Source organism: Hemicordylus capensis, chromosome 15, assembly GCF_027244095.1.
Source record: "Hemicordylus capensis ecotype Gifberg chromosome 15, rHemCap1.1.pri, whole genome shotgun sequence".
NCBI classification, from domain to species: Eukaryota; Metazoa; Chordata; class Lepidosauria; order Squamata; family Cordylidae; genus Hemicordylus; species Hemicordylus capensis.
The window spans coordinates 1,866,178-1,889,203 of NC_069671.1; the positions used below are offsets into that span (position 1 = coordinate 1,866,178).

The 23,026-nt window shown below is 48.0% G+C and overlaps 1 protein-coding gene across 19 annotated transcripts in view; it reads right to left on the bottom strand.

The window, feature by feature from the left end:
• MTMR3 (myotubularin related protein 3) overlaps nucleotides 1-23,026 on the bottom strand; it is an 81,822-nt gene that overhangs the window by 53,436 nt on the left and 5,360 nt on the right. For 8 of the 19 annotated variants that reach the window (XR_008312511.1, XR_008312510.1, XM_053280055.1 and 5 more), the window contains exon 1: nucleotides 19,422-20,232. The exons of 1 other annotated variant lie outside the window; for it this stretch is intronic. The gene's annotated coding sequence lies outside the window, so the exon portion shown is untranslated. Of the gene's footprint in view, nucleotides 1-6,238; nucleotides 6,256-19,421; nucleotides 20,236-23,026 lie in introns of those variants that run through there. 10 more of the 19 variants (XM_053280052.1, XM_053280046.1, XM_053280042.1 and 7 more) reach the window with 6 other exon arrangements.

Genomic DNA, 23,026 nt, shown 5'->3' on the forward strand with positions numbered 1-23,026 from the left:
GGCAGCCACACCACTGCTGCTGCTACTACTTACATACTGCTTTTCAACACAAGTTCCCCCCCCACCCACCAAGTGGTTTACATAGGCATATACATGAATGAATAAAGATGGCTTCCTGCCCTCAGAAGCGTTCACAGTCTAAAAAGAAACACAAGGCAGACACCAGCTACAGCCACTGGAGGGATGCTGTGCTGGGGTTGGACAGGGCCAGTTGCTCTCCCACTAACTCAAGGTATGAGAGAATCACCACCACTCCATGATGGGAGGTATAGTCCAACGACATCTCGGGGCCTAGGGTTGAGAACCCCTGTCTCCGAGCACAGCTGCCCAAAGCACCACCACAGACCCCCGTGGCACTCCAAGATGCGGCACGATTGCTCACCAGCCTGGCTACGGGTACGTGGCCAGGCCTACATGCCTGCCTCTGCAGTGCTGCCCTGCAGTTTGCTCTCTGGCTCTAGAAACTAACGACTGGCATTCTTCTCACAACACCGGCCACCACAGTATTAAGAGTGAAACAACAGGTTCAACTAGATCGCCGCATCCAATGTTTAACGCCTCAGACAGGAAGAAACTGGTCTGTACAGACTGGAGAGCCACCAACTCTGGCCATATTTATATTGACAAAGCCCAAGCTCTGCATGTCTGCAGTTATCCCATGTCGGAGACCAAGGAGATGCTAAGCGAAACTACACACACTGAATCCAGACCTTTCACACATGCAAGGCCAATTTGAGACAGGATCAAACTGAGATCCCAAGCCAAAGCAAAAACCAAACAAAATGTCCTCCTCAAAAATACAGATTGCTGAGCAATCTGTATTTAAACTAAAACAAAGAGTTCTGTAGCAGCTTTATATATCCAATCATATATATGCATTTATTTACTTATCTATTTGATTTATAAAACCACCTGATAAAACCTCTCTAGGAGGTTTACATGAAATTCAAAACATCTAAAAACTAGCGACGATTAAAACAAATAAAATATATCGATCATTTTAAACTAAAAGCCTGAAGAAAAAGGTGTGTCTTGAGAGCTTTCTTAAAGGCACCCAGAGATGGGGAAGCTCTTATTCTGGGAACAGGGGAGTGTTCCAAGGTGCTGGGGAGAAGGCCAGGTTCCCAGCCACCACCACACAACCACAACTCTCCAAACAACCACAAACAACCAAGCCTCTCCTGGTGATCTCAGCAGGCAGCGAGGTTCATGACCATGGAGGAGCTTCACTATATGCAAACTATAATCCACAAATCAAAGCCAACAAGAAGGAAAACAGAGGGCAAAGCCTTACACTTCCAAAAAAAAAAAAAAAAGGAACAAAAAAAGGTTTACTATGAAAGGGGGAAAATTGGGGGGGAGGGAAGGGAGGCACAATCAGAACTCTTTCCAGAATGAAAACAAATTCTTTCTGAATCTTCCTGTGGGAGCTCATCTAATAAAGAAGACAGGTTCACTGCATACAGACAAAGAGCATAATTTGATTATAATGAGTGCCTAGCCAGAATATAATGCCCCTGTTCACAGCACATTTTTGCTACCAGGAGTATGAACAGCAGCAAGTTTTCCTCCAACGGCACTATCTGCTTACCCATGTGGATGTCACTAGACCTTATTTCACTACAAATGAAGTCCAGAACTCTCTTGCGCTTCTTTTCGCAATGGACATTCTCTTTATTGCCACCAAGCCAACTAGATTTCACCCGGTTGGTAATATAAAGTGTTAGCGTTGCTATCAGCACTCAAGGAACCAAAAATGACCTATAGTTACAGCTCAACAAGCAACATACAAATGTTTTTGTTTAAATATGACAAACAAGTCAAGCTAAACTGACAGCTTAGAAACTAGATAGTTTTGTATCCAACCAATTGTTAAGCTATCCAGTTGTTTCCAGATTCAATTCAAGGCACTGGTTATTACCTTTAAAGCCCTTAACGGTTTGGGCCCTGGTTACCTTAAGGACTGCCTGCTTGCATACATCTTGTATAGAAATACACCAATAAAAATAAAGTGAGTTAGTAATGCAGTACATTATTCAACGCATTAACAGTAGCCCCCAGCACTGGGGGATCCTAAAAATCGATCAGCTGGAAGCAAGGGTCACTTCCAGCCCTTTGCGAATAGAGTTAATTCACCACCTTCTTCTCTCTAGGCAAGTTCTCCAACAGACCTAGTCAGAGCCCCTGCCCATGTGAAGGCAATGTTCCTTCCCACATTACTGATTCCAAGAGGCCCGGTGTTGCCTCTAGGTCAGGGGTTCTCAACCTTAGGTCCCCAGATGTTGTTGGACTTCAACTCCCATAATCCCCAACCAAAGGCTGCTGGGGCTGGGGATTCTGGGAGTTGAAGTCCAGTGACATCTGGAGACTCAACGTTGAGAATCCCTGCTCTAGATCTCCAGTGGTTTCCATACTGATCACTGTAGGGCATTGATCCTAGAGAAGTCACTCCAACTATAAAAATAATCACATGAAAAGCAAATTAGAGGGACCACTGGACCCAGAAAAGCCCCTTCACTGGTTTGCTGAAACTAACTGCATTGCAGAGCACTTGTTTCAGCTGCCTTGAGGTTCTCTTTTGGAAAAGGAAGGAAAAGGACATAAATGTTTCAGCTGTTTCTAAATGCATGGTAGATCTAGGCAGATATACCTGTTCCTTTTTATAAGGAAGACTCATAACTAGAAGGATGAACTCAGAGCCAACTGGCAATTAAGAAGAAATATATATGTAGATACATGCAATTGCCATGGAACCATAAGAACCTAAACTTTAATTAACAAAAGGTTTTTTTGGACCTGATGACCATAGGGGAAAAAAAACCCTGAAAAGGTGTGGGCAGTTTTTAAGCCACAGAGGTTCTGGATGGAGATTCTCCGCTCTCCACAGGTCCCAATACATGTGTATAGCTACAGACAAGAGTGTCATGAGCACTGAGGTATGAAGGCAGCCTATCGTTCTCTGAAACAAAACCACAGCCTCTTCTCCTTAGCAGTGCTAAGGGCAAGACATAACACGACGGAGAGAGGGCTGGAAAGATACTTCACATTCCTAGAAATCATATCAGGGGTTTTTGTTTTGAGGCACCAGCCCTTTGAAAATGATGAATCAGCATTGCGGATTCCTAGACACTAGCATCAAATTTCTTGGTACCCCAATGGATTACTCACCCGCCTCTGAGAAGCTTTTTCAAACCCTGAGTTCAAGGAGCCAGTGCAGATGGTCAATACTATTTAATCCCTTTGTGAGCACAATTCCATACATATACTGAATGATTACCCCTGGTTTTGGAAAGGTTGGGGCCAATCATTTTGCTGCAAACCCAACAAAAGACTAACCATTTAGCTCAGCCAGACTTTGTATATGGGAATAAGAGTAGTCAGCTAACTGTTCCTGACATTCTCGAGATGCAGCACTGGATTACAAATGGCAGAGTTTGCCTAGTGAGTGGTCAAACTCCGATATCTATCTATCTATCTATCTAACATTTTATATCCCGCTCTTCCTCCAAGGAGCCCAGAGCGGTGTACTACATACTTAAGTTTCTCCTCACAACAACCCTGTGAAGTAGGTGAGGCTGAGAGAGAAGTGACTGGCCCAGAGTCACCCAGCCAGTATTATGGCTGAATGGGGATTTGAACTCCGGTCTCCCCGGTCCGAGTCCAGCTCTCTAAAAATGTGGGCATTCCAAAACAGATTTCACATTTCAGCTTCTTTAGTTCCAATTCAAACACTGAATATACATAATTGTGTATATCACCACTCTTGCTACTTTCCAGGGTTCATGAACCATATAAATAGTTCTTTAGGTAAAATACTACAATATGCTGTTTTCCATTTTGAAAGCGCATAACTCTACAGACCTCTCTCCATGAGTGCCCCCACTGTGCAATTACCCAGAGCACTTGTAAATCATGTATCTTGTTCTAAAAATGCTCACTGTCCGTTTCTTTGGCTCCCCCACTGCCCAGCTTAGTTCTTCTCTAGCAGGCAGCTCCAGTTTTGCCGCCTTGGAAAGGCAGCGGGCTTTCTGCAGTGCCCTGAAGTAAAGGCATGTGCTGTGCTGAACATCCCATTTCTTACTGATAAAGGGATTCCTTAGAAGAACTGATCAGGAGCAAAAGGGAGAGGTAGGTTCCAACCAGTGCACGAGGAAGAGTTACCCTTTTCTGCCAAAGGGCAAGTCAGTGAGCGCCAAGAAGGGGAAAGGGCCATGGAGTGCAGGACAGATGCCTGCAGCCAACCCAATCCAGCTTGTGCCCAGCAGGATTTACGAATCCATAATTTCATGCATGGGAGCCCATGCAGAACCTCCTGGGCCTCCAGAAGAAGCCAGAACTACCCGCATAAATAAGCACATGCAGCAGAACCACGGCTGCAGCCTGTGCCAACTGTACCAAGTTGCCACCAGGGGACAGGACGTTTCAGGAAGTGAATCACCCACTATTTCCCTCAGGTTGCCCCCATATGTCATTTGCTAGAAATAGCTGCTGAGCTTCAAAACACTGAAAATGAAATAAGGCTCACTGCTGGCTTACAACCGTAAAGTGAAACAAAACAGACCCGATAATTATTAGAGTGAGCAGGGAAATGACTTGACTAGCAACAAGCCAGAGGTTGACAGTTTGAATCCCTGCTGGTATTTTTCCCAGACTGTGGGAAACCCCTCTATCGGGCAGCAGTGATATAGGAAGATGCTGAAAGGCATCATCTCATACTATGCAGGAGATGGCAATGGTCAACCCCTCCTGTATTCTACCCAAGACAACCACAGAGCTCTGTGGTCACCAGGAGTCGACACTGACTCGACGGCACACTTTACTTTATCTAGTCCAAGCAGTACCCTTTTAATTCTACTGTTCTTAGTCCACTCAAACAAGGCTGCTAGTTTGCTTTCTCAAGGACCAGCTTGTCTCCCCCCCCCCGCCCTAAACCATTTCTCTCTTCCTTTCCTTCCACTCTTGGCCAGCATCCCTCTCCCATCCCTTGAGCTGCCATTTCCTCCCTATTTGTTACAGGGCCCAAGAAGATTTTCCAATAGAGAGAGCTGGCGAAAAGGGCACCCTCCCCTAGACACATGCACATTTGCACACACTGCTCCTTCCAGGCCTAGTTACCAGTATCCCTGAGTGCGTTCATGTAAACCACCACACCCCTTCTCTTCCTTTAACACAAGCTTGGCTGGGATCAGTGCAAAATATTTCCACAGAAGTGGTTTCCATTGACAACTAAATCCACATATCTTGGTTTCAAAACGTTATGCCACTCCCCTTGGAAGTCTTATCAGCCCCCGACACCCCTGGCTGATACAGTCTAGAGGCCAGGCCCAGACGGCAAACTGTATGCGGACAATCGCCTGTAAAACCTAGCCCTGTGAGGTTGAAGTGGCAAGGGTCATGCCACGGAAAGCATGCGGAAGAAAGCTTCTAAGTTGGCCGGTGCAAAAATGTCCAGCCTGGGTCTGGCTGTACTGCCTCCTGGCTCAATAGATCCGAGGTAAAACAACATCCCAGCTTACGGCTGTATTGTGCACAGGAGTGGCACTCTCTCATACTTTGGACTGGACTTGCAGCATACTTGCCAAAACGACTCGCCATCGCCAACACCATGCTTTAAATAGAAATGCCACCATCTCTAAAGGTCGCCTGTTTGTCCTCCTAGAAGAGCAAAACACGGAAGATTCTGTTTGACTTTTTAACGGAGGTTGAGCTATCTATACCATCGGAACTGGAGGGCCAACCTCAGCCCCTTAGTGTAGAGTAGTTGACACTCTTTTAAGCTGGTTATCTCCACAATGCTGTCACAGCTATCAAGTGTTTCATAACGTTTGGCCTAGCTTCTGGTCATGTGAACCCACCACTTCTTAGCCAATCTCCAGTAGATCATGTAGGCTGCAACCACTGCACGCTTACCCGAGGGTAAGCACCATGGGACTTACTTCTGAGAAAACATGCATAGGGTTGCTCTGCTAACTTTTGGTTTATTTACTTTCAGATACTTGGACTAGATGGTGTATAAGGTCCCTTCAGACGCTGTGATTTTACATATTTGACAACAAATCAGCATCGTAACAGGCTTGCAAATAGAAGTCGGGGGGGGGGGGGAAACATCCACTCTGTGCTGAACTCACAGTTCCTTTAGCTTTTCTTCATATGCCTTCAAGACCCCTTCAACACAATTCTTTTCCAAGTCAATGCAATGTAAGTACTACAAGTCACAATGAGACCCAAAGACACTCACTTCCAAATCTGATGAGACCTTTGCATACTGGAAGTCTATTCTATGGCTGATGCAAGTCCTAGTACCAAAGGAAGAAGAGGGAATTTACAATAGTTATACAATAATTTACAATAGTTTTGCGAAGAGGTGTACACAACATACATGCCTGCAAACACTTTTACTAGCCCACGGGCCAATGCACTCCAGTGCAACTCATTTGTAAAACTCATTCTGTTGTAAACCGCCCAGAGACGTAGGTTTTGGGCGGTATAAAAATTAAATTTGTGGCACATCAATGGCAGGGGGCCTTCTAATCCAATGTACACTACCAACACCTCCTGTTTGCCTGGAGGCAAGTTTTACTTGCACAAACAAGCAGACAAGTGGCTATTTATAAGCCTGCCCTCTGGCCTGCCACTGTCTTCTGTGTGTAGGCAGAGGCCAGTGTCAGGGGCAGGGGCTTTTCAGTGATGGCGCCACAACTGGGGAACTCTCTCCTGCTGGGGAGATCTGTCCAGCCTCTCCCTTCGCTACTTTTAAGAGAGCCTTTTTGTTCTACATGGCTTTTAGCGGGTCATGTTTTAGCTTGTTTCACACCTGCTGTTGATTATATTCAGTCGTTCGCTCGGTTTTAATTCCTACTGATGATGTTTCACTGGGTTTTTGTTTAAGAATCACCTTGCAAGCCCTGGGTCTGAGAGGCAGGATCTAAGTTTTTCATTTAAACAAACATGCACATTATAAACAGACATTTATTTATATTTAAAGACAACTACCTCGTGATTTCCCCCCACTGCACTCCACATTCTTGTCTAAAAATACCCAGTTCCACTAGCCCTCTCTGTGCTGTGTATTCAACACTATTCATTTTTGTTGTTTTGAATCCTTCACGGTGCAGACCACAAAAACAGGCAAAGATTCCACCCAAGTCCTACCTCCTAAAACACACAGCAGTCGACATCCAGACTAACATGCCACACAAGGAATGATGGAGGGACGATTTTCAACCAACTCCCAATGCGGCTCTGCTTTAACTCCCAAGCAATGGCCTTTGCTAACATAACCTTGAATTTTAATTCAGTTCCTCCCAGGTGTTTATCCTCTGCAAGGCCTGGCTCTCACTGAGGCAATACAGCCTGCAGGTGGAGGTTAACATGAGAGAACGCTCTCCCATACAAAAGACAAACCCTTGCATGTGGAAATTAGCAGTTTAGAAGGAGGGATTCTAGACTAGGCTCTCTAGTTTGTGAAACATTTTTAAAATGGCATTGCATTATGCACGTCCCTACCTGCAGTCTGAAATGGTACAGGCCAGACACAATTTTTTTATTATTTTAAATTTAACTATGGATGTTTTATTTTGACTGTGAACCACATTTAGACATTGGTTACAGGAGCGAGTGTGGTATAGTGGCTGGAGTGGGAAGATCCGAGTTCAAATCTCTATTCAGCCATGAAACTCTGGGCCAGTTACTTCTCTGTCAGCCTAACCTTGGTTTGCATTCCAATGGGAGACTACATTGAGCACAGCAAGACATTGTGAGCAAAGCAAGACATTCCCCTTAGGGGATGCGGCCACTCTGGGAAGAACACCTGCCTGCTTGCATGCAGAAGGTTCCAAGTTTCCTCCCTGGCAACATCTCCAAGATAGGGCTGAGAGAGACTCCTGCCTGCAACCTTGGAGAAGCTGCTGCCAGTCTGGGTAGACAATCCTGAGCTAGATGGACCAATGGTCTGATTCAGTATATGGCAGCTGCTTCTGTTCCTATGTCTCCTTCCAAAAAACATTTCTCCAATGCATCAATAATTCATGTGAACTTTATCAAATGGTTTTATAAATGCTTTCAGCCTTGTGCATTACTTTTAGCCAAACAATTTATCCTACCAAAGGAAGAAACGGGACTCAGTGGACATGTTCTTAATAAAATGCTCTTCAAACGCCCGCTAGTAATTGCCGGGAGGGGGGGGGGACGTTCCTAATAGCCGAGAAGCCACCTAATGGTGCAGCAGGAAATGACTTGACTAGCAAGCCAGAGGTTGCCAGTTCGAATCCCTGCTGGTCTGTTTCCCAGACTATGGGAAACACCCGTATCGGGCAGCAGCAACATAGGAAGATGCTGAAAGGCATCATCTCATACCGCGCAGGAGATGGCCACGGTAAACCCCTCCTGTATTCTACAGGGCTCTGGTGTCGCCAGGAGTAGACACCGACTCGATTACTTTTTTACCCAATAGCTGAGCTCTGTCTCCATCTCTAGGAAGCAAACAGGCCACAGACCCACGGGCCTTCCCAGGCTAAGATAATTTGCCTTCTTTGAGTGAGCTGTAATAAAGTCTTCCATTGGTTTTCCAAGGCTGGTTATCACATAGAGAGGGTGTGAGTTTGCCACTCCGCTCCCCAAACCAGCCCTTTGCAAATCGAATCCAACACACACACCCCACCCCAGAAGGAATTCATTCAGTGCCACCAGCCCCCCCTCCCCACTTATGCTTATCTTTATGCTGGGGCGACGGGGACTGGTGGCTGACAGAGGCCTCCTGGTTCACTGATGCCACAAAACATGGGGAATGAAGTTCTTAATATTTCCTGGTGTCGGTGAAGAGTTCCCACTGAGCCAGGAACCAAACTGGAATGAAACTTCATTCCTCATCCATCCCAACAGCTGTGAATGCTCCCCAGGCCTTAATGCTGGCGACTCGTCTGCTGCCGCCTCCTTGCTATATCCCGCCCCCCGCGCACATCCCTCTCATATTGTGGCAACAAAGCCCTATTCAAATTGGGCCCAAGCTTAAATGGGTAAACTGGGTCCCAAACTGCATCACGTTTGGAGAAGATTACCCATCACTGGTTAGCAATTCTGAGAATGCCAACTAGTTTCTTGTGCGTAAGAAGTTGGAAGTTGACATCGTGGCAGCCTGAGCTTTACTCACCCAAGTCGCAAACTCGCCTAACTTAACTCTGGTCTTTCTTAGTTCCACTAATCTGATTATGCCATCACATTTTATTTTTAGAATAATGCAATGGATATTGAGCAATTTGATTCTCTGCTTCCTATTTCAGTATCATAAGGACACAATTTACAGGGAGGAAGCTACAGTGGAGTAGCGCCACATTTTCAACCCCCATGTTTCCAGACACATTTGTCATGTTGCAGGGGGAAAATGGAGAGCCAACCCCTTCCCACAACCTGCCAGTCCTTCCTTACAGACTGCACCCTCCCATAATGACCAGGGTTCTCAGACCCGACTACCGCTGAATTCAAGGCAATCCCACCCCCAAGGGAGACGCGGACAGATCATGGCTGCTTGCCTTGCTTCCACTCCTTGATCAGAGCTGTTCTGTACAATTGTCAACCAAGCCAAAAGTATGCTGACGAGCGCAGGAGTCCACGCACATGTGCAAGGGAGGGGTGGGGAGAGACCCTGAATATATATATGCATGTCCAGGGGTCAGCACATTTAGGATTAGATCACAAACCAGCCATTGTTTGTGCTGGCCGTCAACCACCTCTCTTCCCCCAAAGCCTTTCTGGCACACAAGCAGAGGGTTTAGGAGAGAAACAGATCTTTTCTCGTTTGCACTGAGAAATGGAGAGGGTAAGAAACAGGGCTCAAGCCCTCCTACTGCTCAGAAAGGATTCCTGCCATTTCTTACCTTCTCAGAAATGGCCCTGGAAGTTGAGACCTCTGGGAAGGAGATCTGTGTGGGGCTGGGTGTCCTGCTTGCCAGAGGGCAAGGGGCACTTGCTACTCTGGTAAGCTGGCAAGCAGATTTGTGGATACTGGTGCACATCCTAAGATGTAACGTGCTGGCCAGATCTGAAATTGCTCGTGTGAAGCCCAAACAAAAAGAGTGCTTCTAAACAAACTGCTGTTTTGCACAAAACAAATATGGCTGAAGGGCAAAATCAGGAGAAAACACATTGCAACCCATTATGCTCCGAAATCATCTCCTCCCAAGTAATTAGAATATAATCTCCTTTTCAGTCCTACAGCTTCCATCTAGCCCACGTAACACGGTTGCTATCAAGGCCTGAAAAACAATGTACAATAAAGACCACTTGCTAAAGAACTATGCCTAACCAGAACAAGCAGCACGGTCTTTGTGCAATCACCTATTGAGGCAGTTCGCAGAGTCTGAAAAAGGCAGAAAAGAAGTCAGAACAGCAGAATCTCTGTCATCTTAAGCCAGGTGATGTCACAATGCAACGGAACAAACGCTTAGGAAAAGGGTGGGAATGAGACACTCTGCATAGGGGAGCAAAGTCACACGAACTTAAAGATGACTGAGAGAAAATGTTTCCTTAGCAAGCACATCAGCCTGGGATTCTGTACCCCTTACAAGGCCTTCTTGGTGGGTGTGATCCCACAGCCACATGCCTGAGAAAACAACTTAACAGGGATGTGATATGATTCTGTGATCAACTAGTAAAGGGAATTATGCTTTCTGGAGATGAGAATCAGCACCACACCTTGCTCGTTGCCTTATGGTAATGACCTAACACACAATACCCAGTCAGTCCTACACACGAGGCAGACAAGCAGGGTAACTTTATCCTCAAGAAAAGATTACTACTCCAGATGTCAACACAGAGGTTCGGTTCAGACATCACAAAAAAACATGGTTCAAGATGTGTAGCTATGGTTTGTTATGATGACAAACCATAGCTATAGACATTACTCTGCCCCAGTGGCCGCTACATGGTGAAGACAGGAGTGCAGAGAGGATGGAAAGTGAAAGCCGAGGGGTAGCTCTAAACCACGACTTGCCTGTTCTCACTTTGGAAACTCGGGCCAGGGTCTAACCATGATCAGCACAAGCCATGGTTTGGCATGATGTCTGAGCTGAGCCAGAGATTTCTTATCACCTAGGAAGTATGGAGAAAACACGAACTACAGAACAATGCAGCATACTTTAGAGAAGGGCTGCACAACATCGGCCCTCCAGCTGTTTTTGGACTACAGTTCGCATAATTCCCTGCCACAGAGGGCAAGAGTCAGGTCAATGGGAATTAAAGTCCAATATCTGCAGGACAGCCTTTAGGAACAGGTGCGCACTGGAGCCTGGGTGGAGAAGGTTCCCTTTCCTACCGTATGTGTTGTCATTCCAAGTTATTGCAGGATCTGGGGTAACAGTCTCAAGGGATTTTTTTTGTAAATGAGCAGAAAGAGAAACTCTTAAAATGAAACAAGGCTAAACTAACCTCTGAAGCAACTTGAGACTCTTTGATGGCATAAATAAATCACGTACAATCTAAGCAGAAGTACAACAAATGAATCTCTTATTCACTTTTTGTCCTATCCTACCTCCGTGAGAAACTCCACTGCCAGGTAATGTGCTACACAGCACAGCATGCATGCCACCTCATAGGGGCTTAGAGTTTTCTGTTTTGCTTTTCAGTCTTTACTTCTGCAGGTATGGGTGGCTCATTGCCTGTTTTGGATAGGATGTTTTTAGCAGAAGTTATTTGTTTAATATAGTAAGTAGCCAAGTGTGCATTACCAGCAGTCATTTCAATAACAGACATTGCTACCACCAGTCTAAAAGTGATACAAAAACACAAATATTTTTTCCTTCAACAGTGTTTGTTATTTGAATGAGCTGCAAAGCATTTTCTAATGCAAACTTAGTTAAGAATACAAATGACACCACTTACCAAGATTTAAAACTTTAGCTACCCATTAAAAATACTTCCTGTGTGAGCAGAGTGGAGGCAACTGGAATCACACTCTCCAAAGAGCGCTATAATTTAATTATTTATTTTAAATCAAAGCTGGAAAGCCTCCCTTCCTCATACCTGATTATATCTCTCTTTACGCATAACCACCATCTGTAATTCTGCCCTGGAACAATTAAGTATCCTTTGTGCATTCATCTCAGCCTTTCCCCCTCTTTCTGTCACACCTCTGCAGTTATACAAGCTCAATACACAGCCCAACATGGCACCAGGCAACAGGAGATACTTTCATGCTTGCTGCCACATGAAATGACACAGCAGATTGCAATTCCAGTCTTCTAGCAACCAAGCAATACCCGTATTCAACCGCTTGAAGCTGTGCAAGTACCTTGTGAACAGCAGTCACCTAACAAATCCCAGTGTGCCTCCATCCACCACTCAATTCTTTTAGCCACTCTGATGTCCTATCTTCTGAAATATCACCATTTTCAAACTGATAACATACTTAAAAGTACTTGATGGATCACAACACATGCCAAGTTCTGAGTTTGTAAAGCAACAGACAAAAAGATCCACCATTTACAATTAGTAGTAAGGATGCTGAAAGCATATTGAGTATATGCAGTGATGCCCACACCTGTGCTTTTCCCCCAAAGCGGGGGCCACTTTGGCAAGAAGAACTTCAACATGAGAGTCATTTCCCACAGTGCTCACCTCTGCACAATGCTGCATTTTGCTCAGTGCTGGGAGGGCCCTTTAAGAGAGCTCTGGGAAGGGCAATACTTCCCAGGACTCTGTGCACACCTTCCAAGACAGTGTTGGGGCTCAAGAGGGCTCCAAAGACCATTGTCTTCAGCCAGGTTCAAGTGAGGGTTAAAGGTCTTTCTCTCTTCCCCAGAGAGAGCATTTCCCCCACTGCAGGTAGGATCAGCAGGGAGAAAGGCAAAGAAGAAGCCACTGCTTTCACTAGCTCTCAGACGGAGACAGCCCAACTAAGCTATTCCCTAGACACTGATTCTAAACAGGCTGTACGAGCTGCTCTCTGTTTACATGATCAGCATGGCTTCTAGTTCATCTAATAAGATAGACTAAGTCATTCTAGAGTTACTTACACCAACAAGAAGTCTAACAATATTAACGTGGCTTGCTACTTGCATGCATACTAAACCTGTGAAGCTGTTGAGGCAATACATGCCCAGTCTGGAACTGATGGATTCTATTATTTAGACTGGATATCAAATTATAACAATTTGGCTTCTGTCCAACAGCTTATTGCATACTGACTTTCCTCCTCAGACAGAAGCAGTATTACTTTGACAATCCGCCTGACAAAGGTTCGTCTTGTTCCTTGCTTGGTTGTCTTCACCTCAATCTTAGATGGTTTCCCATCTTCACTGGGAATGGCTTTGGCGAGGATTCCCATAAGCCACACACTGCAATCAGTTTCCTTGTCTCGAAGCAGGACAATGTCACCTTCTCTGACGTTGGTCTTGCTGTCTGGCCACTTACTTCAGGTCTACAGAGACATGAGGTCTTCTTGTCTCTACCGGTTCCAAAAGTTATTAGCCAGTGTTTGGGATTTCCTCCACTGGAGTTTGTAGAGGTCCTTCGTAATGAACTGCCCTGGTGGTGCTGTCCAGGCTACAGTTTTCTGTCAGTAGAGGAGCTGGCGTCAATATGATGGGATTCCCAGGAACTAAATATCTTGCATTGATAATGGCTGAGACTTCAGCTAAAGATATGGTCAGGGTCTCATGTGAGATATGAGGCTCCTAGCAACATGGAGTCCAGGATTCTGCGTGATACTCCGATCATGCACTCTAAATGATCCAGCTTGGCCTTGTTTATGCAACCTCCTACTCTAAGTAGGCCAACTTTGTCCATATAGCAATATACTTTGAACAGCGAACTGTCTTTATGGATGTCCTTCCCTTCTACAGTGCAACTGATTTATTTGAAGTAAGCTTCGTGTTGAACACTGCGACAGATTATTTTCCCAGCTTGAACTAACTTGCCCAGTGTCCTTGGCTCAGTACACTTGCGTGGCTGGCAACATTAGTCTGCTGGGTCTTCTGAATTTCTTTGGAAGGAACGGGCAAGGTGGATGAGGTGCCCCACTGCTTGCTTGAGGGTTGCCCATCTTGAAACGTTGAAAAGGTTGAGCTTCAAGATGATGGGTGTCATGGTTTTCTGTCTTCTGGGTTAGTCAGATCAAAATGGGTTCTCTCAGAGGGCTGGGCATAATCAACCATCCAAGTGGGCTGCATTCAACCATGGGGACTGTGCTAACTGGTCTGCAGGTATGGTCCATGTAATCTGCTGGATTCTGGCTGGTTGGGACTTAGTGCCATTGCTCTGGTTGTGTGGACTGCCTGATGCATCCCACCCAGTTGGCTACATACATGTAAGACATACTTTGGTTGTGTACACAGCTCAGGACTACTTTGCTGTCAGTGTAGAGGGAACACTGTCAGGTCGTATGTCAAGCTCATCTTTCAGCACGTCTGCGATTTGTTCCCCTTAAAGGAGCTCCCCACCACACATGCTGGACAAAGTGAGAATGGCCCTCTCTGCATGGTGCCAGAGAGACTGTGCAGAGTATTCAGCTTTGGCCAAAGCTTCATACTGGCCCAATAAACAATAGTCGGGGGCCTCACTTAGGGTTGATGGGGACCACCACTGGCTCCCAGGCTTTGCATTGAAAAACACTGACCTATACATGGGATATTCAGAGGCTTTCCAGCTAGCCAGGGAACACAGGACACTGCCTTACACCAAGTCAAACCAATGGTCCATATCCAGCCCAGTAATCCCTACATCACCAGGCCCAGGTTATAAGAAACCTAGTAACAGCTTCTTACTTTCTGTTTCTAAACAGCCTGTCAGTTTCTGCCAGAGTATGTGGCACGCTGACATTTGTTTAATTGTTCTAAATTATTCAGAGTCAATTTTTTGCGTTTTTGAGTGTTCTGTGGTTTTCATGATGTTTGAACCCAATTTTTGAACCATATTTTTGTTATATTTCATTATGGCTAAACAAATACATTGACTGACTGAGTATTCCCTATACTGACTGGCAGCAGCTCTCCAAAGTTTCAGGCAGAAGTTCTTCTCAGCCCTTACCTGGAGATGCTGCCAGGGATAGGGATGTGCATGAAACTGGTGACTGCTGGTTCAAAGATGGTGGTGGTGGGGGGATAGCTTTAAGGACCAAGGAGGGTGCCCTCCCCACCCACCGTGTTTCCCTCGCCAGTGCTGTGCTTTAAAATGGTCCCACGGGGTGGCAGCGTACCTCCTTACTGCCCCACTGTGTGGTGGACCAGAAGTACCAGGAAGTGCCTGGTGCGAGCACACACATAATGCACACTGGACACTTCCGATCCACCACGCACCAGGGCAGCAAGGAGGCACACTGCCGCCCTGTGGGACCATTTTAAAGCACAGCACTGGTGGGGGAAATACAGTGGTCCTTAAAGCTACCCCACCCACCTTTGGACCGGCCAAACTGCTGGACTTTTGAACCGGTTCAGAGGTCTATAAAAGGGCCTCCAAACTGGTTTGTGCACATTGCTAGTCAGGGATTGAACCTGGGAACCTTCTGCATGCAGAACAGCTGCTCTACCACTGAGCTACGGCCCCATCCCTACTGACACCGAGCGGCAGCTCAGCCTCCACAAATGGTATGCAGGGAACACATGCACTCCAGATGAGGAAGGGGCATATCATCCCTCCTATGATATGATATAGCTTACCAGGGGCCTTTGAGCACCTGTGGGAAGATTCAGGGTTGGACTTCCAAAGGCTGTTCATTAGTGAGCTACAGATTCCTACAAATCAAGCAAAAGGCCAGATTCCGAGTCATGACCCTATGCACGATTATTCAGAGGTATGTCCCATTCACTGTTCCCTCTAGCAGGGATTCCCAGATGTTGTTGACTACAACTCCCAGCATCCCCAGCTGCAGTAGCCTTTGGCTGGGGATTCTGGGTATTGTAATCAACAACATCTGGGAATCCCTGTTAGAGAACACTGGTCCCACTGTGAGCTTACCTCTAAGTAAATGTGCATAGGACTGCAGCTACAGGAATACTACTGGACTCACTAGCAACTATAAAACTTCACTCTGCACAGAAATACTTCATTCATTATGGTAATACCAGCAGCATCCCTTGATCATATAGAAGCAAAGATCTCAATGAGTTATTTTCTAAGTTATTTCCTTTACAACTAGACTGACCTCTGGAAAAGCAAATCACGCTTATAATACAGAGTACAGAACTGAAGTTCCTTCAGAATCAACAAAATCAAGCAATACTCTGCCACTATATGCAAGAACAGCCGAAGCCATTCATCTCTACCTACTTTCAAGGCAATCCTGAAGCCCAGCACCAAGGGCCAGGTCACCTGGAAGCCTGCAAGTCATCTGTCAGGTATCCCTAGCAACACTCTGCTTAGCAAGGGGAGCTGGGGATGGGGTTGTAGCTCAGTGGTAGAGCTCTTGCTTGGGATGCAGAAGGTCTGCAGGTTCAATTCCCAGCAACATCTACAGGTAGGGCTGGGAAAGACTCTTGCCTGAAAGCCTGGAGAGCTACTCCCAGTGAGTGTATTTTTGTTATTATTTATTTAACAAACTCACTTCTCTGGGTGGTTTACCATTAAACAGCAGTGTAGACCATACTGAGCTAGAGGGACCAATGGTCTAACTCAGCAAAAAGGCAGCTTCCTACATTCCCTAGTCAAACGGCACCCCATATTTGAAACAGCACAGATAGAACAAGGGTCTTCAGCTTATTATACAAGAGAAACAAAAAGTGTCACCTGTGTAGAGTGCGTAGGAAAAGCATCACCTGCATAGGGGAGATAGGGTCTCTTGGACAAAGCTTCATTCTGGCCCAATAATTAGTGTGTTAGTAGGGGTTACATTCCTTCCCCCCGCCCTGCACTTGCCAGTTATTTCCAAGGGGGCTACTTTGTCTAAATGAATATGACCTTTTTTCTTTTCTTTTTTACACAGAGTGGGATAGATGATGCTTATAACTCCCTTATGATAGAATCTGCATTAACCACCTGTTCTTTCCCCTCAACTTCCCCCTCTATGAATACAAATAATATTTATATACCGCTTTTCTACACAAGTCCCCAAAGCAGTTGACATAGATATAAATAAATAAATATTCAGAACAGATGGTTAATGCTGATTCCATTGTAAGGGAATTGTAAGCATCATCTATCCCACACTGTGTACAGCGTTATACAAAAAGTTGTATTAATTTAGACAAAGTAGCCCCCCTTGCAAAGAACTGGCAGATGGGGGCAAGGGGAGAATGTAACCCCTATTAACTGGGCAAAGAGGTACCTTTTTCAAACTGTGACTCTCTTATATTGGTGGTGGATGGATGACTGTTCAAATTCCATCCCCAACATCCCTTTAAGCACTTTGGAAACGTTTTGGTTGGAAAGTTTTTATATGTGTGTGTGTGTATATATATATATAAACATTATTAATGTGACATCACAATCCCCTTCCTATGCAAACATGTGTACTGTATCCACAAGAGCTACAATTCTCCCCTGGGAACACATTCAAGAGCACTTCGTGCAGATTAACTACCATTCAGACCCTCTAACTCAGCCTTGCAAATACATCTACAGAAGTTACTAGTCCACAAACACGATTAACCAACGTGTTCCTACATAAAGGTAAAGTGTGCCGTCAAGTCGATTTCGACTCCTGGCGCCCACAGAGCCTTGTGGTTTTCTTTGATAGAATAGAGGAGGGGTTGACCATTGCCGCCTCCCTCGCAGTCTGAGACGATGCCTTTCAGCATCTTCCTATATCACGGCTGCCCAATATAGGTGTTTCCCATAGTCTGGGAAACATTCCAGTAGGGATTCGAACCAGCAACCTTCTGCTTGTCAGTACCACTACATACAGACATCCCACTGCATACTTTCACCATCTATATACAAATGTTTAGTCTGCTGCGGCCTACAGGACATAAAGAGCCAACTTTTGTTAAGCTCCCTCCCTGGGTGCCCGAGGGCGATTTTTACTTGCCACAAGCATCTTGGCAAGTGGCGGTTTTCAGGACTGCTGTAATCACCCTGTCATACTTGCAGCATAGATTTCAGTCATGCAAAAGGGTGGATTCCTCCACCACCACCCTTTTCAGTGTAGTCTAATCTGCAAGTATGGAAACCGGAGAGAAGAGTTTCCTTGGAATAACTGTGGAGCACAAAGGCGATTTGGTGAGGATAACACTGATCTGAAGAGGCATCAAGGAAGACCATAGACACAAAACTCCTAGCTCTCCCTCTGAGAAGAAGAGAAACACAACAGGTTTCCAAAAGGGGAACCGGAGTGGAAGAGAGGAGAACAAATTCCGCTTTCTGCCTTACAAAAGAATCAGCTGCAGACCTAAACAGGCCATATTTATTCACGCATACCATTCAGAGATAGACAAATATTCAGAAGCACAAAAAGACGAACATAGCAATTCCGTGCTTTACCTGGAGCACACCAACTGAACTCAAAAGGGCTTTACTTTTGAGTAAAAGATGCACAGGACTCCATTGCAAGGTAAGCATCCTGTGCATGCTTACTTGGGGAGTGCACCCCATTTAACCCACTGGGATTTACTTCCTACTAAAAATGTATAGGATCCGCCTTCTGCACGCTGCCAATGAGGGGAGAGAGCATCTGTTCAAACCTGACCTCAGCAGAAGACCACCACTCATGGGGGGGGGCCTTAGGCCAGCCATGAGCCCAGCTCTATTGTTGCAGGAGGCGGGGGCCCGAGGGCGGCTAACCTTGCCGGACTAAACTCCCATCATCTCCAGCTGCAACATACTGCAACTGGGGATGATGGGAGTTGTAGTGCAACAACAACAAACAAAAACAGCTGGAGAGTCCCCATCAGACACTCGGGCTGCAGGTCATGTGGAACCACCAGCTGAAAGTGCAGCAAGGGGGTGATGGGAGTTGTAGTCCAGCAACTCCAGCTCCCACCCCAATAAACTGTGGGGGTGGGGTGGGGGTGGTAGTCCCACAACAACAACAGCAGCAGCAGCAGCTCCACCCACCCCCGGCTGCCCCTATGTATTAGGGTTGGGGGGTTAGGGTCAGACGGAGCGCTGGAGGAGGGCCTGGGCTGGGCTAGCCCCCAACCCCGCGGCCCGACCACCTCTCAGGCTGCTGCCCACCCCCACACAAATACACCCCCCCCACACACACACACAACCCGGCTGCCAGCTGAGCTGCCAGCCACCCACTGCCCGACCTCGCAGGGCTGTCGTGGAGACTCCGAGCCCGAACAGCAGCAGCAGCAACCACCGCCCCCTCCCCGCCCCATAGCGGAGGGCGAAGCAGACCCCCTGCCCGGCGGGGGGAGAGAGGCGCAGGACTCGGGCGGGGCGGCCCAGAGAAAGGCTGCCCCCTCCAGCCCTGAGGGCAGACCCACCCCCCACCCCCCACAGCCCAGGCCGGGCCTCCCTGCTTGCCCCGCTCGCCGCCGCCGCCTCCTTACCCAGCAGCAGCAGCCATGGTGGTGGTGGTGGTGGTGGTGGGGCGCCCCCTTCCTCCTCCTGCTGCTCCTCCCCACCCCACCGCGGGGCGCAGCTCGGGCGGGGGGCGGCGGCTCGGCGTCCCCCCACCCCGTCGTCGTCGCCGTCTCCGTCCTCCTCCGTCCGGCGGCCGCCACTGGGGCTCCGCAGCCTCCGCCTCACCCGCAGCAGCAGCAGCACCACAACATGGCGGCCGAGGCCCCACTGGAGGAGGAGGAGGGAGGAGGAGGAGGAGGGGCCTGAGGGGGGAGCCGCCGCCGCCACGGCCGCGCCTCCTCCAGCCCCCAGGAGGGGAGGGGGGCTGAGCGGGGGGGGGCGACCTCAGCCCGCGGCGCAGACTACCCCCCCTTGCTCCTGAGGGAGAGAGTGTGTGTGGGGGGGGGGTCTCTCCTCAGCTGCCTCTGCGACCCCCTGGTGGGGCGCCCCCGTTCTTCCCCCTCCTCCCCCCCACTGCGAGGCTTCTCTAGGGCGGAGGGGGGGGGCTGCTTGAAGGAGCCCCGCCTGACACGCGAGCGACACGCGTGTCTCGGGGCCGTCGCCGGCCGAGGACCTGAGCGGGGGGCGCCTCCCTCCCGTGCCTGGGGGGGGGAGGAGGAGCAGCCCCCAGAAGCTGTGCACTGTGAGCCGCCGCCGCCGCCGCCTCGTGGGAGGGCGGGCGGGCGGCTCACAAAAGCAGGGGATGAGGAGGGGGGCGGCGGCTGGACTACAACTCCCATCATGCCCAGCAGCAGGAGGCAGGCGTTGCGGCGGAGTCCCCACGGGGGCGGGAGGCTGGGCGGGCTCCCCCGCCCGGCGTGGCTGGGTGTTTGCAGGCGGTGGGTAGCAGGCGTCGCAGGGAAAAGCTCTCTGTCTGCGGCGGCTCCTCATCCTCGGCAGCCTGGCTGGGAGTGCTGCTGCTGCTGCTGCTGCTGGGCTGGGCTGGCCTCTCTCTGGATGGAAGGAAGGAAGGAGGTCTGCTGCTTGTGTCTCCACGTGCAAGAATGGGGGGCGGGGGGCGGGGGGGGTATGGAAGCAATGGGGCCACAAGGCGATGGCATGCAAGAGACCCGCGCTAGGGGCATAGTAGGGATCCGAGTCGGACCCTTGGCCCATCTAGCTCCCTCAGCATTGCCTACACAGACTGGCAGCAGCGGCTTCTGCGAGGGGGCGGGCAGGCAGGAGTCTCTCTCAGCCCTATCTAGGAGATGCTGCCAGGGAGGGGACTGGGGACCTTCTTCCACATGCCTGCTCAAACATTTTGTTCAATGCACATATCAAAACAGCCCAGTTTCAAGTTCAGCACATGGAGAGCCCCTCACACCAAAAACGTGACTGTCTGTATAGCCACCTGTAGGTCATGTCTGGATAGGGCTTATGTGACATTTCTGGGACTGATTGATTGATTAGGTGCCATCAACTCTTAGCAGCCACACAGATAGATTCTCTCCAGGATGGTCTGTCTTGAACTCACATTCACATTTGCTAGGATTCAAATTTACTATGTATGATAATTATCCAATAAAATTAATAACGTTTGACGGGGAAATCCTACAAATTTAAAACTGTTCTGTTACTTCCCTTTTCAAAGCATAATAATAATAATAATAATAATAATAAATAAAAACCTATGACATAGATTTAATTGCTTGAACTTTCCTATAAGTGTGATATATGCAAAATGACTTTGCCTGGTCAATGACAGGCCTCACCTGCTAGTGTGTGTGTGTGTGTGTGTGTGTGTGTGTGTGTGTGTGTGTATATATATATATATATATATATATATATATATATCTGTTGCACATTAACAAACAACATATGCAGGGGTGTAGGGAGCTCACCAGCGTCCATGGGACCGTCTCTTACCTGTGCCCCTCTCCTGTGTTTCGCATGTGCACAAGTGTTGGGGCCAAGCTGCCTACACATGATGTCATATGCAAGGGCATGGCCACCCATTTGTCTCAACTTGGCCACCTACTCAACTTAGGGGCCCCCGGCTGTTGACAACTCCCATAATCTCCAGCCACAGTGGCCAATAGCCAGGGATTATGGGAACTGGAGGCCAATATCTGCAGGAGGGGCAAAGCTGAGCAGCACTGGCAACTGGCTGCCTTTCTGGAGTGTGTGTCTGCAGAGTGACTCCTTATAGGTCTGCTTTCGGGGGAAGGCGGCTTTTCTGCCAGAAAACGTTGTGCTTCCCCTTTTCCCTCACTCACAAACATGCCACGCCTGGGCGTCGCTCACCTCAGATTGAGAAACCTTCCTGCGAGGAGGAAGTTTCACTGCTGACTTGACAGGAAGCTTGCACATAGTAATCTTTGGTGCCCATCTGTGTCCCTGGACCTCAGGATCTAGCTAGGCTGCAAGGGCGGTGGGAAATGTGATGATGGAAACCTGTGAACACCCCTGCTCTGGGGGTGGTCCTGAGCAGTGCCAGGGGTGCTCTTCCCCCTGGACTTTGGGGGCCAAGGTTCAGGTCTTCCGCACCCCCTGGGGGGCCCCCCCAAATCCTCTTTGGTCTGTCATTGGAAGCTGCCATATACTGAGTCAGACCCATCTAGCTCAGGATTGTCTACCCAGACTGGCAGCGGCTTCTCCAAGGTTGCAGGCAGGAGTCTCTCCCAGCCCTATCCTGGAGATGCTGCCAGGGAGGGGACTTGGGACCTTCTGCTCTTCCCAGAGCAGCTCCATCCTGCTGACAGTGCTCACACATCAAGTCTCCCATTCATATGCAACCAGGGTGGGCCCTGCCTGGGACAAGTCATGCTTGCTACCACAAGACCAGCTCTCCTCCCTGTCCTGGGTGGTTTGGTTGCCGCTGGCCTGTGTGTGATTGTGACCTGTGCCGGGTGCTTTAGAGACCGGGGTGGGGGTTGGGGGTGGAATATGTGGGAAGGGAATATGTTAAGTCATGTGTTGAAATATTTCTGCCCATGGATATTTGCATCAATAGACCTGTTCTATGTTCTTACATTGCTGTGAATCAGTTGCTGTTTGTGCCCTCAAGGACCGACGTGTTAAAAATACTGCATGTGTCACAGTTTGTGTGCGTGTATAAGAGGAGGATGCTTAACTTGCAGGGGGTGGGGAGGGGAGCCTCCAGCAAGAGGGGGCAGGGGCTCCAAAGGCCTTTAGGTCCAGGCGCCAAAATTACCTAGCTGCACCTCTGAATGTGTTTGTGTATGTATATATATATGTGTGTGTGTGTGTATGTGTGTGTTCTAACAAAAAGGACAATGAAAATAGAAACTATAGCTTTATTTTTTATTTTGCAAAGATGCAACGAGAAACTAATAATCTAACAGAAACCGTTATCTTGCAATCAGCCTACCTGCATTAGAAATACCTTTTAATGAAAATACAGCACTTGCATTTTAGTCCTTTTTAGCCTACAGTACTTAGGGAAACAATTCTATTGGGCAGCAGCGATACAGGAAGATGCTCAAAGGCATCATCTCACACTGTGCAGGAGGAGGCAATGGTAACCCCCCCCTGTATTCTACCAAAGACAACCACAGGGCTCTGTGGGCACCAGGAGTCGACGCCGACTCAATGGCACACTTTACCTTTACTTAGCTTATGAGATCATCCA